This window comes from Phyllostomus discolor, chromosome 9, assembly GCF_004126475.2.
Source record: "Phyllostomus discolor isolate MPI-MPIP mPhyDis1 chromosome 9, mPhyDis1.pri.v3, whole genome shotgun sequence".
In the NCBI taxonomy this organism is placed as follows: Eukaryota; Metazoa; Chordata; class Mammalia; order Chiroptera; family Phyllostomidae; genus Phyllostomus; species Phyllostomus discolor.
In genome coordinates this window covers 52,555,203-52,568,253 of record NC_040911.2, presented here as the reverse complement: position 1 = coordinate 52,568,253, position 13,051 = coordinate 52,555,203, and the positions used below count along the sequence as shown (strand labels likewise).

Sequence of the window (13,051 nt, the reverse complement as noted above, 5' to 3'; positions counted from 1 at the left end):
AAAAAAATGTTTGCCAGTGTGAATGGATGAAAATTCTGACCAAGTTTCACCATGAATATAAAAAAAACTTAAAGGAATATGAGCTGGTAGAAACCAGGGGAAAAAAAAGAATAAAAATATCAAATCCATTTTACCACAAAAAGTACAAGGTTTTCAATAAAATAAATGAATACAAAATTAAGGCCTACATTGGCAATGAAAGCATAGTTGATGCTGCAGAAAATTAGTGATACAGAAGATAAACACCTGAACAGCTGTCCCACGATACAGAGTGAATATATCAAGAAACTAGGGAAAAGAAAATACTCATGGATGACCAGAGAAGGGAGTTATCAAGTAAGAGGCAACTATTGTACCCTCAAGAAGGGGGGAATAAGTAGAAATAACCAAAGGTAATAGAAAATAAAGCTTTCCTCAGTTGAAGAAAGAGCTGTGTATACAGAGCTAATCATAATCCAAGAAAATCAACTAAAAGAGATGAACACATTTAAAGTTGATGAGGGAAGAAGGTGGGGGGAGGCATTAAAAGGAACATAAAAATGAAGCTGGAAATTAGGCTTAAGACAAAAATACATACTGTGCACCGAGAGAATGGATAAAAAGGATATGGCATAGTCATGCAATGAAGTGCTACACAGCAATAATCGTGATAAACTACTGTTACATGCCACAATAGGACAATCTAAGAAACAAAGGAGAAGAAGCTGTACACACAAAAAAGGCACTGCATAACAATATTTCAGTCCACCACACACTGCATATACGACAGTAGTGCTTCCATGACAATAGAGCTGAAAAATTCCTATAACCTAGTGATATCATAGCTCAACACACTATTCATGTGTTTGTGGTGATGCTGGTATAAACAAACCTACTGTGCTGCCAATAATATTAAGTATAGTACATATAATTATGTACAGTACCTAACATTTGATACTAATTATGTTACTGGTTTATATATTTTTAATTGTTATTTTACAGTGTACTCTTTCTACTTATAAGTTTGCTGTATAATAGTATGACACACTACACAGGCAGCAGTCTCATACATCTTGTGTTTACCATATATCTTAACTGCATCGTTTTCTCTTGTGCTTCATTTAATCTCTTGTTACTTTATACAGTAACAGGATGTACAGGCTTGTAGCCCAGGCTATAGCCTATAAAAACAGTGTAGGTATATAGTAGGCTACACCATCTAAGTTTGTATAAGTGCTCTCTATCCTGTATGTCCAACAAAATCATCTAATGGTGCATTTCTCAAAACGTATGAGGTCTGTCCAGAAGGTATCCAACCATGTAATATGAAAAATAGATACATTTATTGAAGAAGGTACAAGACACAAGAAACACTGTATATAAGACAATGACGACACAGTCCCTTTCAGTGTAGCAAAGTAGGCACCTTGGGACCTCACACATTTATCCCAATTGCCATCAGCTACCCCATCCTATTTTCCTGAATCTCTTCAACAGTCTGAAATCTCTTCCCTTTCAAAGGTGATTTTAGCTTTGGAAAGCCAAAAGTTACAGGGCACCACATTTGGGCTGTATGTTTGTGTGTTAGGGGGGTGGCGCGCAGCAAGTCACCTGGGTGATTTGTATTTCACAAAAAAAAACTTCACAATACATGATGCATGAGCAGGTATATTGTTGATGAAGCTGCCAATACCCAGTTGGCCATAGCTGTGGCCTCCTGAATCATGCAAATAGTTTCCATGGAGGAATGTTCAAGCTTCATGCAAAATTTGATGCAGATTCATTGTTCTACTCACTCAGTCATTTTGAATGGGACAACCACACAGTACACAAGCTCACTCAACAGCGTCTACCATCCCCACTGACTAGTAAAGTTGTCATTTTTCACATATATGCATTCCAGTCCACTCTCCTTGGCTGCCAGGTTAGAGTGATGTGATGCAAATCTTTCTCTCATTGTTATATTAACAATGGCTAGACTTTTTCTGGACAGACCTCATATTTCCACTGTTAAGCAGCATGTGTGGACTGTATATGGTTCCATTTATATACAATCGAAGAACAGACAAAACTAAACTACGGTGATATAAATCAGAAAGTGGGTACCAGGGTAGGAGTGGAGTAAGGAGGAGAATTGACTGGAAAAAGGCAAGAAGTTATCAATAGGGTGATGTATATTATAGGGGTGGTACTTAAATCAGTATATTTAAGTGTCAAAAACTCATTGAATGAGCCTCTAAGATCTGTGCATTTTAATGTATGCTAATTATACATCAATAAAAATACAATGTGAATGCATTCTGTGAAATACTGAAATTTTGTTAGCAGGGGAGACAAAGCTGACAGTAAGCTTGCTGGTAGGCTAAACTGTGCCCTTGACAGAATTCACAAATTGATCTATATGCCAGATACTGGCCAAGGGATCTCAACTAGTATTAGTTTTGGTAATTACAGCAGCCAAAAAACAAACAAACAAACAAAAAAAACATATGTTAAGCAATTCAGCCATTAAACATCACTTCATCTTCTTCAACAATTTTAGTTCAGAGTATATTTACCCTCTTATAAATTAGCCTTTTGTCATAAATCCCTATTGCTTTGTTCCAGGCTGAGAGATGAGACTGCAGGTGCTCGGCCAGCTTACCTATATGGAGTAAGCTTACCAATTCCATGGCATTTTAGAAAGGTAAACATGACGTCCTTGTTCCAAATATCTGACCATACACCAAGTTCATGAAAGTTTAGTATGTCCTAAGGTATGTTTCCTACACTTAATGTATAAATATATTTTCTTAGGAGTACAAGATTTTAAACAGGTGGGTTTAAGAGTGAGACCATCCAGCCCAGCAATTTTTCTCCAATCATAATAAAGGGCAGTATGAAGAAAAACATCATCATAATAAAAGTCTTTATGTATATTACTTACAGTTTTTATTAAATGCTTTCACGCACAATTTAAAAATATCAAAACCAAAGAAAATAAGATAAAATCAGAATGTTTCTGAGAAAAAAAGACATTACAGAAAACACTGTAAGAAATCAAGATATCAAAAATATGAAATGCAGCACTGGCTGGTGTGGCTTAGTGGATTTAAGCACGGGCCTGTGAACCAAAGGGTCACCAATTCAATTCCCAATCTAGGGCACATGTCTGGGTTGCAGGCCAGTTCTCCAGAGCAGGGCGTGTGAGAGGCAACCACACATTGATGTTTCTCTCCCTCTCTCTCTCCCTTCACCTCTCTCTAAAAATAAATATTTAAAAATATATGAAATGCAAATGAAATAAACAGAGATTAAGAAAGAGCCAGATCACTGCAGTGATGGAAAAGTTCTGAAGGTAATAAAGTTCTGATTGTGAAGGTGGTTATACAAATTCACACCTATGATAAAAAGACACTGAATCCTACCCACACATTGTACCTGTGATAAGTTCCTAATTGTGATATTGTGCTGTAATGATGTACGATGTAAATACTGAGGGAAACTGGGTAAAGGGTACACAGGATCTCTCTACACTATCTTTGCAACTTCTATGAAACTATAATTACTATAAAATAAAAAATTCTTAAAGAAAGGATCAAAAGGAAAATAAATGCAAAAGTCAAGGAAAATAGATCTATTACTAAAGTCCCCAGAGGCAGGAAGGAGATGGAGCAGGACTAACATTTTAACAAATAATTCAAATCAACGTTTTTAAAAATAAAAAATAACACTTGGATCCACACAGCCAAAGCATATATTCTGTGGCTGGGCAAAGTAACTATGAAGAGTCAACATAGAGACATAGCCTAAAAAAATTACTAGACTTAAAAGATAAAGCATCTTTGAGATAGCATACAAAAAAAGATCAAGGCAATTATAAGGCAAAAAGATAGAGTAGCTTCGTATTTTCCTCCTATTTCCCATAGTGACAGTAGAGCAATCTCTACAAGAAACTTAAGAAAAGGATGTGTAAGCCAAAGATTTTACACATAGCCATACCAACCTTCTATTACAAAAGCCACAGATAAACTTCTGGACATAAAAGAGCAAAGGAGCCCTGGCTAGTGTGGTTCAATTGACTGGAACGTCATTCCATAAACCAAAAGGTCATGGGTCTGACTTCCAGTCAGGGCACATGTCTAGGTTATGGGTTTGGGTTCCCGTAGGGGTACATATGAGAGGCAACTGATGAATGTTTCTCTCTCACGTTGATATTTCTTTCCCTCCCTTCTTATCACACTTAATCAATAAGCATGTCCTCAAATGAGGATAAAAAAAAAAAACAAAACAAGTATAGGTAATACTGCCCCCTCAGACTCTCTCTGAGCAAACTTCCACAGGACATACATACTTCAGTCAATTAAGAGAAGAAACAACTGATGAATATATTTAACTCTAGAACAAAAACTAAACAAATGTAGAATACACTGATAAATCAAAAAAAGTAGAAATTATATAACTAAAACAAAAGTGGAAAAGGAGAAAACATGAAAATAAGTTCACTAATTCTCACTGGTAATAAATAGTGTTATGTGTTGAGTTGTGCTCTCTGCTTCCCTAAAAGATATGTTGGACCAATTAAAAAATGGGCAAAGGACCTAAACAGACACTTCAAAGAGGACATACTGATAGCCAATAGATATAGGAAAAGATGCTCACCATCACTAATCAGAAGAAAAATGCAAATTAAAACCACAACGAGATACCATCTCACATCTTTCAGAATGGTCAGTTTCCTTTTCACCCAGTGATCCCACTTTTGAGAATATATCTGAAGGAACTCAAAACATTAATTTGAAAGAACACATGCACCTCTGTGTTCACTGCAGCATTATTTACAATCACCAAGATATGGAAGCAGTCCAAGTGCCTGTCCATTAATAGATGAGTGGATGAAACAACTATGGGACATTTACAAAATGGAATGCTATTAAACCATAAACAAGAAGAAAGTTTTACCCTTTGCAACAGTATGGGTAGACCTGGAAAAAACTATGCTAAGTGAAATAAGCCAGTCAAAGACAAATACTATAAGATTTTACTCATATGCAGAATCTAATGAACAAACTAAAAAACAGAGACAAACCCATAGATGGAGAGCAGATGACAGCTAGTGGCATGGGGGGTGGGTGGATGGAGTGGGTAGGAGGTGCAGGGATGGAGCAAAAAGGAAAGAGGACTCATGGACATGGACAACAGTGTCATGGATTGCAAGGGGAGGGGGAGGAGTATGAGTGGACTAAATGGTAAAGGAAAAAACACAATAAAGATTAAATTAAAAACGAAAGGTATGTTGGGGACTTACCATATTTTCGGACTGTTAAGACACATCCCCCAATTTGGGAGGAAAATGGGGGTGCATCTTACAGTCCAAATGTAGCTTACCTGGCTCGCTGTGTGTGGGGGCAGGGGGCGGCAGTGGAGTGGGGTCCCAGGTTATTAAATATTTTACCACATTTTTTTGCTTCAAAATTTTCCCCCCTATTTTCCTCCTCTAAAACCTAGGTGCCTCTTTTGGCCCTGTGCGTTTTATAGTCCTAAAAATATGGTAATCCCCAGTGCCTCAGAATATGACATTATTTGGAAATAGGGTCATTGCAGACATACAGTCAAACCTAGGCTTCCCATCTTGAACAATTCAGTTCTAGACCAAGCTGTTCATTGAAAAAATGTACCGGGTCACTGAAGAAAACTTTGGTTTTCAACCTAACAACCCTTTAATGCTCATACAATGGAACTGCTGTTCTCAAACTTAATTTGTTTAATTTGCAATTAAAGAGGTAGAAAAAGAAAGAAGACAGGATATTCCCACTTCATTAATCAAGGAAATGCTTAAGAAATGGGGAGAAATGCAAAGTTTTATTGAGAAATATCACCTGACAAAGAAGTAGCAAACCACACAATAAACATATTCAATGACAATGCAGTGTTTCACTTCAGGCAAGTCTTAAAACACTGGCAAAAACATCATTGGATAGTTTTATAGTGAAACACAGGCTGAGTAAGCCCAGAACAGCTAGCTATCTGATGTTTTTTAAAAAACAGTACTCCCATTGCAAACAATAACATCTCTCCACCCCTCCTCTTCATATTCGGAAGTCAATAGCTCTCAACGTAAAGGTAAGTTCTACAGTGTACAAAAATTTTCATTTTTTACTGTACATTTTATTTCCTTGTCGATAAATTTTCATTTGTATTTCATGTCCTTCTTGTTTTTAAAGTGTTTATAGATTAAAGAGTACATTTGACACATACTGTATATAAGAAAGGTTAAACAGAATCATTTGGGGGTCTAGAATGGATTAATACAATTTACATTATTTCTAATAAAAATGATTTAATTTCTGAACAAACTGCTTCTCAAAAAGCCTGGTGGAACAAATTAAATTTGAGAACTGAGGTTCCACTCTAATTAGTAGGCTGGGCCATTAATCCAACATAAATGATGTCCTTAGAAGAAATTTGGACACTCGAAAGACAGGCATGTGAATACAGAGACAGAGAGGTTAGAGTGATACATCTACAAGCCAATGAATGCCTCATACTACCATCGCCTCAAAGAGGCAAGGAAGGATCCTTTCCTAAAGGCTTAAAAGAGAACATGACCCCGGACTCCTAGCCTACAGATTACAAGACAATAAATTTCTGCTGTTTTAAACCACCCAGTTGTGGTACTTTGTTATGGCAGTCATTGGGAAACTAATACAGCTGAGAATCAAAGAACATCATTTAAAAACTGGTAAAGCAAGTGTCTGAAGTAGAAGCATATTTATTAACAGTACAAAGATAAATACTCAGATAATTTTATAGGCAAATATTAGTGGAGAGAGCAAGGAGAAAAATCAGTAGATGACATCAAAGTCAGATGATCTTCAAATATGGTTGGGTAGATGATTCTAATACCCTCTGAACTATGAAATTAACTGTTAAATAAGAGGTAGTTGTGTATATGAACAACTGTTTCAAAACGGGCATATTAGAAGTTACTGATAGGAAAGAATTAAGCTCTCTTAGGGATATTTAGCTCTACTTACCCATACCATTTCAGATTGAACATGCAAAACTTCCAGGTCAATTTGGAAAACACACAGGAACTCAAAATATATATTTCAGTATGTTTTACAATATTAAACATTTTTTATAATTTCATTGTTCAGGTAAATTTTTCTATTTATTAAACCTTTCAATATAGAAACATAAAAACTCTTTATAAAGCCACAGAAAAAATTCATAATTAAATTTAATGAACTTTCTATGTAGGAAAAAAACAATTTTAAAAAAGACTTCTAAAACCAGGAACTATACTCATATCCCAAATAAAGGACTACCTGTTATTCCTAATACACCAAGGGCTCCTAGAAATGGACACAAAAAAGGCTAACAGTCCATGAGAAAAGTGGGCAACCAACATGATAGTTATTTGACAGACATGGAAATATAAAGGAAAAGATGTTCATCATCACACACAAAAAATATGAATTAAAGTTATACTGACATACTATTTTTTTCACCTGTCAAGAACTTCAACAATCAAAAAATTTGATATTCTGTTGGTGAGGCTACGGAAAATACATCTCTACTATACTGTTGGTGGAAAAACAGAACCTCAATAAGGGGGTTTTACTAATTTAAATATGAATACAAATATACGTACCCTTTGACCCAACAATCTCATTTCCAGGAATTTATCCTATCAACATATTTTCATATGTCCAAAGTGAAAAGAATACAGATAAGGCTGTAATAGATAATCCTGCATAGCAAAAATTAAGTATGTAAAGGACTGTCTAATGACCATAAAAAGGTAAGACAACAAGAATATATATTCATTCCTATTTTGACTTATGACCAAGATGGAATATAGGTAGATATGCTTTTATTCCTCATACAACCAAAAGAAGGACAACAAATTTAAAAACAAAAACAACTTAGAACTGCCAGAAAACTCAATTCTATGTAAGTCCAACAACCAGGGAGTTAAACATTCATCCAGACTGGTAAGAGGGGTGGAGATGGGCGGCCAGGGCAGAGACAATCTGTGGCAAGGCAACAGACCGGGTGGGTATGCCAGCAGCTTACAGATCAGGCAGTCTCTTATCTGTGCATCATAAGCCAGGAGGAGTAACTGGGGAGCAATACATACCTCACAACCCAGGTTTCCACAATAGGAAACTAAAACCTCAAAACCATAGGCAATAAAAACTTGTCGGGGTTGCAGCAGCTGGGGAAAGTCCCAGCCTCACAGAAGAGTTCAATGGAGAAACCCACAGGGTTGGTCCTAGAACAAACACAAATCCCCACCCACCTGGGAATCAGCACCAGAAGGGACCAAATTGCTTATAGGTATCAGAGAAAATGACTGAAACCAACCCAAAGCCAAGCAAGTGGCATTGCTCCCTCTCTGATTCCTCCCCAACATTCAGCACCACAAACCAGCCACCTGGGTTATCTCGCCCTGACAAATACCTAAGGCTCAGCCCCTGACAATGTAACAGGTGCTCCCAGACAAAGAAATACACCCCAAATGTAAGCAGATCAAAGGCCCAAAAATAGAACTAAGTGATGAAGAGATAGCCAACCTATCAGATGCAGAGTTCAAAACACTGGTAATCAGGATGCTCACAGAAATGGTTGAATATGGTAGGAAAATAGAGGAAAAAGTGAAGGATATACAAAAGTGAAATAAAGAAAAATATACAGGGAACCAACAGTGAAGGGAAGGAAACTGGAACTCAAATCAACGATTTGGAGCAGAAGGAAGAAATGAACATTCAACCAGAACAGAATAAAAAAAGAGGAATTCAAAAAAATGAGGAGAGGCTTAGGAACCTCCAGAACAACTTTAAACTTTCTAACATCTGACTCATAGGAGAACAAGAAGGAGAAGAGGAAGAGCAAGAAATTAAAAACTTATTTGAAAAAATAATGAAGGAGAACTTCCCCAATCTGGCAAAGGAAATAGACTTTCAGGATGTCCAGAAAGCTCAGAATCCCAAGTAACTGGACCCAAGAAGGAACAAACTAAGACACACCATATTAAATTACCTAAGATGAAAGGTAAGGAGAGAATCTTAAAAGGAGCAAGAAAAAAGAGAGTTACCTACCAAGGAGATGCCATAAGACTATCAGCTGATTACTCAAAGAAATTTTACAGGCAAGAAGGGAACAAGTATCCAAATTTGGGACTGCCGGCCAAGATGGAGGTGTAGATAGGTACACTTTGGCTCCTCACACAACTAAAAGACGAGCAACAATAAATTTAAAAACAAAAAATAACCACAACTGCCAGAAAAATCGAACTGTATGGAAGTATGAAAACCAAGAAGTTCAAGACGAAAATTCATCTAGACCAGTGGGAGGGGCAGAAATAGGCGGCTGGGTCAGAGGTCTTGCTGCAAGGAAGCAGCTGGAGGACAGAGGCAGGTGAGGCAGTGGTTGGCAGACCAGTTGAAGTGGCAGCTCTTGGAGCAGGCAGTCCCACATTTGATTGCAGATAAATGGGGAGGAACAACTGGGGAGCAAGACAGACTGTGCCACGGAGGGTTCTAGTGCAGGAAAGTAAAGCTACAAAATCCTCTTTCTGTAAAAATCTATGGGGGTTGCAGCAACAAGAGAAACTCCAAGCCTCAAAGAAGAGTTTATTGGAGAGACCCACAGTGTCCTAGAACATACACAAACCCACCCATCCAGGAATTAGCACCAGAAGGGCCTAATTTGCTTGTGGGTAACAGGGGAAGTGACTGAAAGCTGGCTGAGAGCTGAGCAAGTGATACCACTCCTACTTGGACCCCTCCCCTACACACAGCATCTCAATGCAAAGTGTATTTCCCTGCCCTGGAAAATACCTAAGGCTCTGCTGCCTAATACTACCAGACACACCAAGACAAAAAAAAAAAAAAAAAAAAAAAAATGGCCTAAATGAAAGAACAGATCAAAGCTCCAAATATAGAACTAAGTAATGAATACTAGACAACCTAGACAAGAGTGGGCTAGAAAGAAGTATTCAAATGCATGAAAGACAAGGACTTAGTCCAAGATTACTCTCCCCAGCAAAGCTACCAATTTAGAATGGAAGAACAGATAAAGTGCTTCCCAGAAAAGTCAAGTAAAAGAAGTTTATCACCACCAAGCCCGTAGTATATGAAATATTAAAGGGACTAAACTATGAAAAAGATGATGATCAAAAATACGAACAGTAAAATGACAACAAACTCACAACTATCAACAACTGAACCTAGAAAAAAAACAAAACAAAAATGAAAAACAAAGCAAACAACTAGAACAGGAGCAAAATCACAGAAATGGAGATCACCTGGAGGGTTATGAGCAGGGAGAGGGAGAAGGAAGAATGGGGAAAAGGTACAGGGAATAAGAAATATAAATGGTAGGCACAAAATAGACAGGGGGAGGTTAAAAATAGTATAGAAAATGGAGAAGCCAAAGAAGTTATAAGTATGACCCACATACATGAGCTAGGGGTAGGGGGGAATATTGGTGGGAGGTGGGATGCTGGATCAAGGGGGATAAAAGGGACAAAAAATGGGACAACTGTAGCATAATCAATAAAATATACTTAAAAAAGGACACATATTCATATTTGCTTATAAATGCAAAAAGAAACCCTAAACCAATACCTAAGAAACTAATAACAGCTATTCTCTGTTAAGGGGACTGGGGAACTAGGCAGATGAGAACAGCATAATGAAGGGAAATATGCCCACACATACATACATGTCTAACCATGAATACATATAAAATACTTCTAAACAACTTACACTGTTCAAAAATTATATATACATACACACATATACCTATAAACATGCATAATTTTTGAATAACATTAACTTACAGGCTTTTCAAAAACTTAAATTTTAAAAAGTTCTTATAACTTGAAGTAATTTATACCTATCCTGATAAACTTGTCCCTAAAACCTGTAAAAGGATTCTCATTCTAACTCTTGAAAAGGCATTTACTGCCCTAATGGGTATGCCTCAACTGGTTAGGCATTGTATCACAAAGCAAAAGGTCTCTGGTTCAAATCCAAATTCCCAGTCAGGACACATACCTGGGTTACAAGTTCAGCCCCATGTCAGGGCGCATACTAGATGCAATCAATCAATGTTTCTCATAATAATGTTTCTCTCCCTGTCTTTCTATCTCCCTCCATAAATGCATAAAATCTTTTTTCTTCTAGAAGAAAAAGAACTTATCAATCTTACTAGTATTAAAAATGCAAATACTGTAAGATTTTAAAAAGTCCAAAGCTGTATTATTTAAAATTATGATCAGAAAACAATGAAATCCAAACTCTCACCACATAGTGAAGTTAAGAAAGAGTGCAAGTCTTTAAGACACTCTAGAAATAATTTGCTAATACGGAGGGCCTTCAAACAGACTTACTCTCAACTTGGTAATTTCACTTTCAAATATCTATCCTAAGGAAACGAACTGCAATTGGGCAGATGACCAGAGGTCCCTAGAAAACAGGGGAGACCCCAGGTCCAAGGGAACCCCTGCCCCAATCCTGCAAAAAGGTGATGGGGACAGACACAAAAGATGGCAAATTACTTAAGGCACATTGCACAACAAAGACAGGTTAATACAGCCCATGCCTTCCTGAAGGAATGGGCTATGGAAGGAAGCTGCTGCCCAGGGCAAGCTGTAGATAAAGACAATGTGACTGTGAAAGCTTACACTGACAGAGTTATTCATGACATAGTGGTGGGGGGTAGACCCTGCTTGACAAAGACCCTGCTTGAACTGCAGAGGCCCAATGCCCCACCCTGGATGGGCAGATGCATATGCGCCTGTGTGTGGTTGGGAAACTTTTGCCCTGACACAGATGGCAGTCAAAAGAGGGTCAAAGATACCAGGGGCTGACAAAAAAGGCAAATATTGAGTCACCCTAGGAAAAGCTAGACACTCCCACTGGCTTCCTGCACTCATAAGATTTCGGGAGGGCCTTATAAAGTAAAGGGCAGAAAAGCCTTTTCTTTCTCACACTATTGGTACAGGCATTTGGTACCAAGAAGTCAAACCCTTGTTTTGGAACTTGGTGCAAGCTCTTTCTCTGGGCTTTTGGCATTTGGATATTCTGAGCCTCTGGCTCTGCTCCCTGCATGGACAGGAAAGCTCGTGGGGCCAGGAAGATGCCAGGCCCACCAGGTACATAGACACCATATGTATGGGAGCCTACTGATAAAGGAAGAATCCCATGCTGGAACATGGGCCTCCCTGGGCACCAACCTCAGGGATACAATGCATAGTTCATGGGTCCTGGACCACTACACAGAGACTAAGAGCAGCACACTCCAGATGCAGAAGGAAAGAGCTTCCGTGAGAAGATGGCGACTCTGAAACCAACAAGTGCACATGCCAGAGAGGATAGAGACCTGTTTGCATGACTGGCTGATGGACAGATAATGTATAGGGAACTTCTGGGTCTTGTGGGAGAGAAGGGCTCTGAGCAGGAGTGCTCTCAGCTCCCCATCTAGGTTGGAATCCTGTTAATAAAAACCTATTTCCTTCAACACAAATCGTTGGGTCATATAAAAGGGCAACAAGTAGCCAAAGCCCAGTTTGCATGGTTCTATGGTCAAAACACAGAAAAAATTTTATGAGCAAATTTGTCCATCTCCTCTATCACTAAAATGGAAACAGTACATAGTAAGTATCAACCTATATCTACCAAAAGCATGTAAACCACCACAAATCCTTTATTCAATGTGTAACATAACTAATTTTCATTCATTCATTTATTCGTTCATTCGAGAGAGAGAGGAAGAGAGGGAGAGAAACATCAATGTGTTAGAGAAACAGCCATTGGTTTCTTCTTTACACACCCCCAACTGGGGAGCAGGCCCACATCCCAGGCATGTGCCCAAACTGGGAATCAAATTGGTGACCTTTCAGTTCTCAGGACAGCACACAATCCACTAAGACACAGCAGCCAGGGCTAATTTTCTTTTAAATACAGGGAATTATTATTATAAGTGAAAAACAAGAGTATAAAAATTTTCACGCAAAACTGGCTTGAATGAAATTCACGAAACATTTACAACAGTTACTTTTGAATGATGAACCTCTAAT

At 38.0% G+C, this 13,051-nt stretch overlaps 1 protein-coding gene across 4 annotated transcripts in view; it reads right to left on the bottom strand.

Moving 5' to 3' along the window:
• The window catches only part of CEP192 (centrosomal protein 192), a 137,907-nt gene that overhangs the window by 59,636 nt on the left and 65,220 nt on the right, over positions 1 to 13,051 (bottom strand). The window lies entirely within an intron of this gene.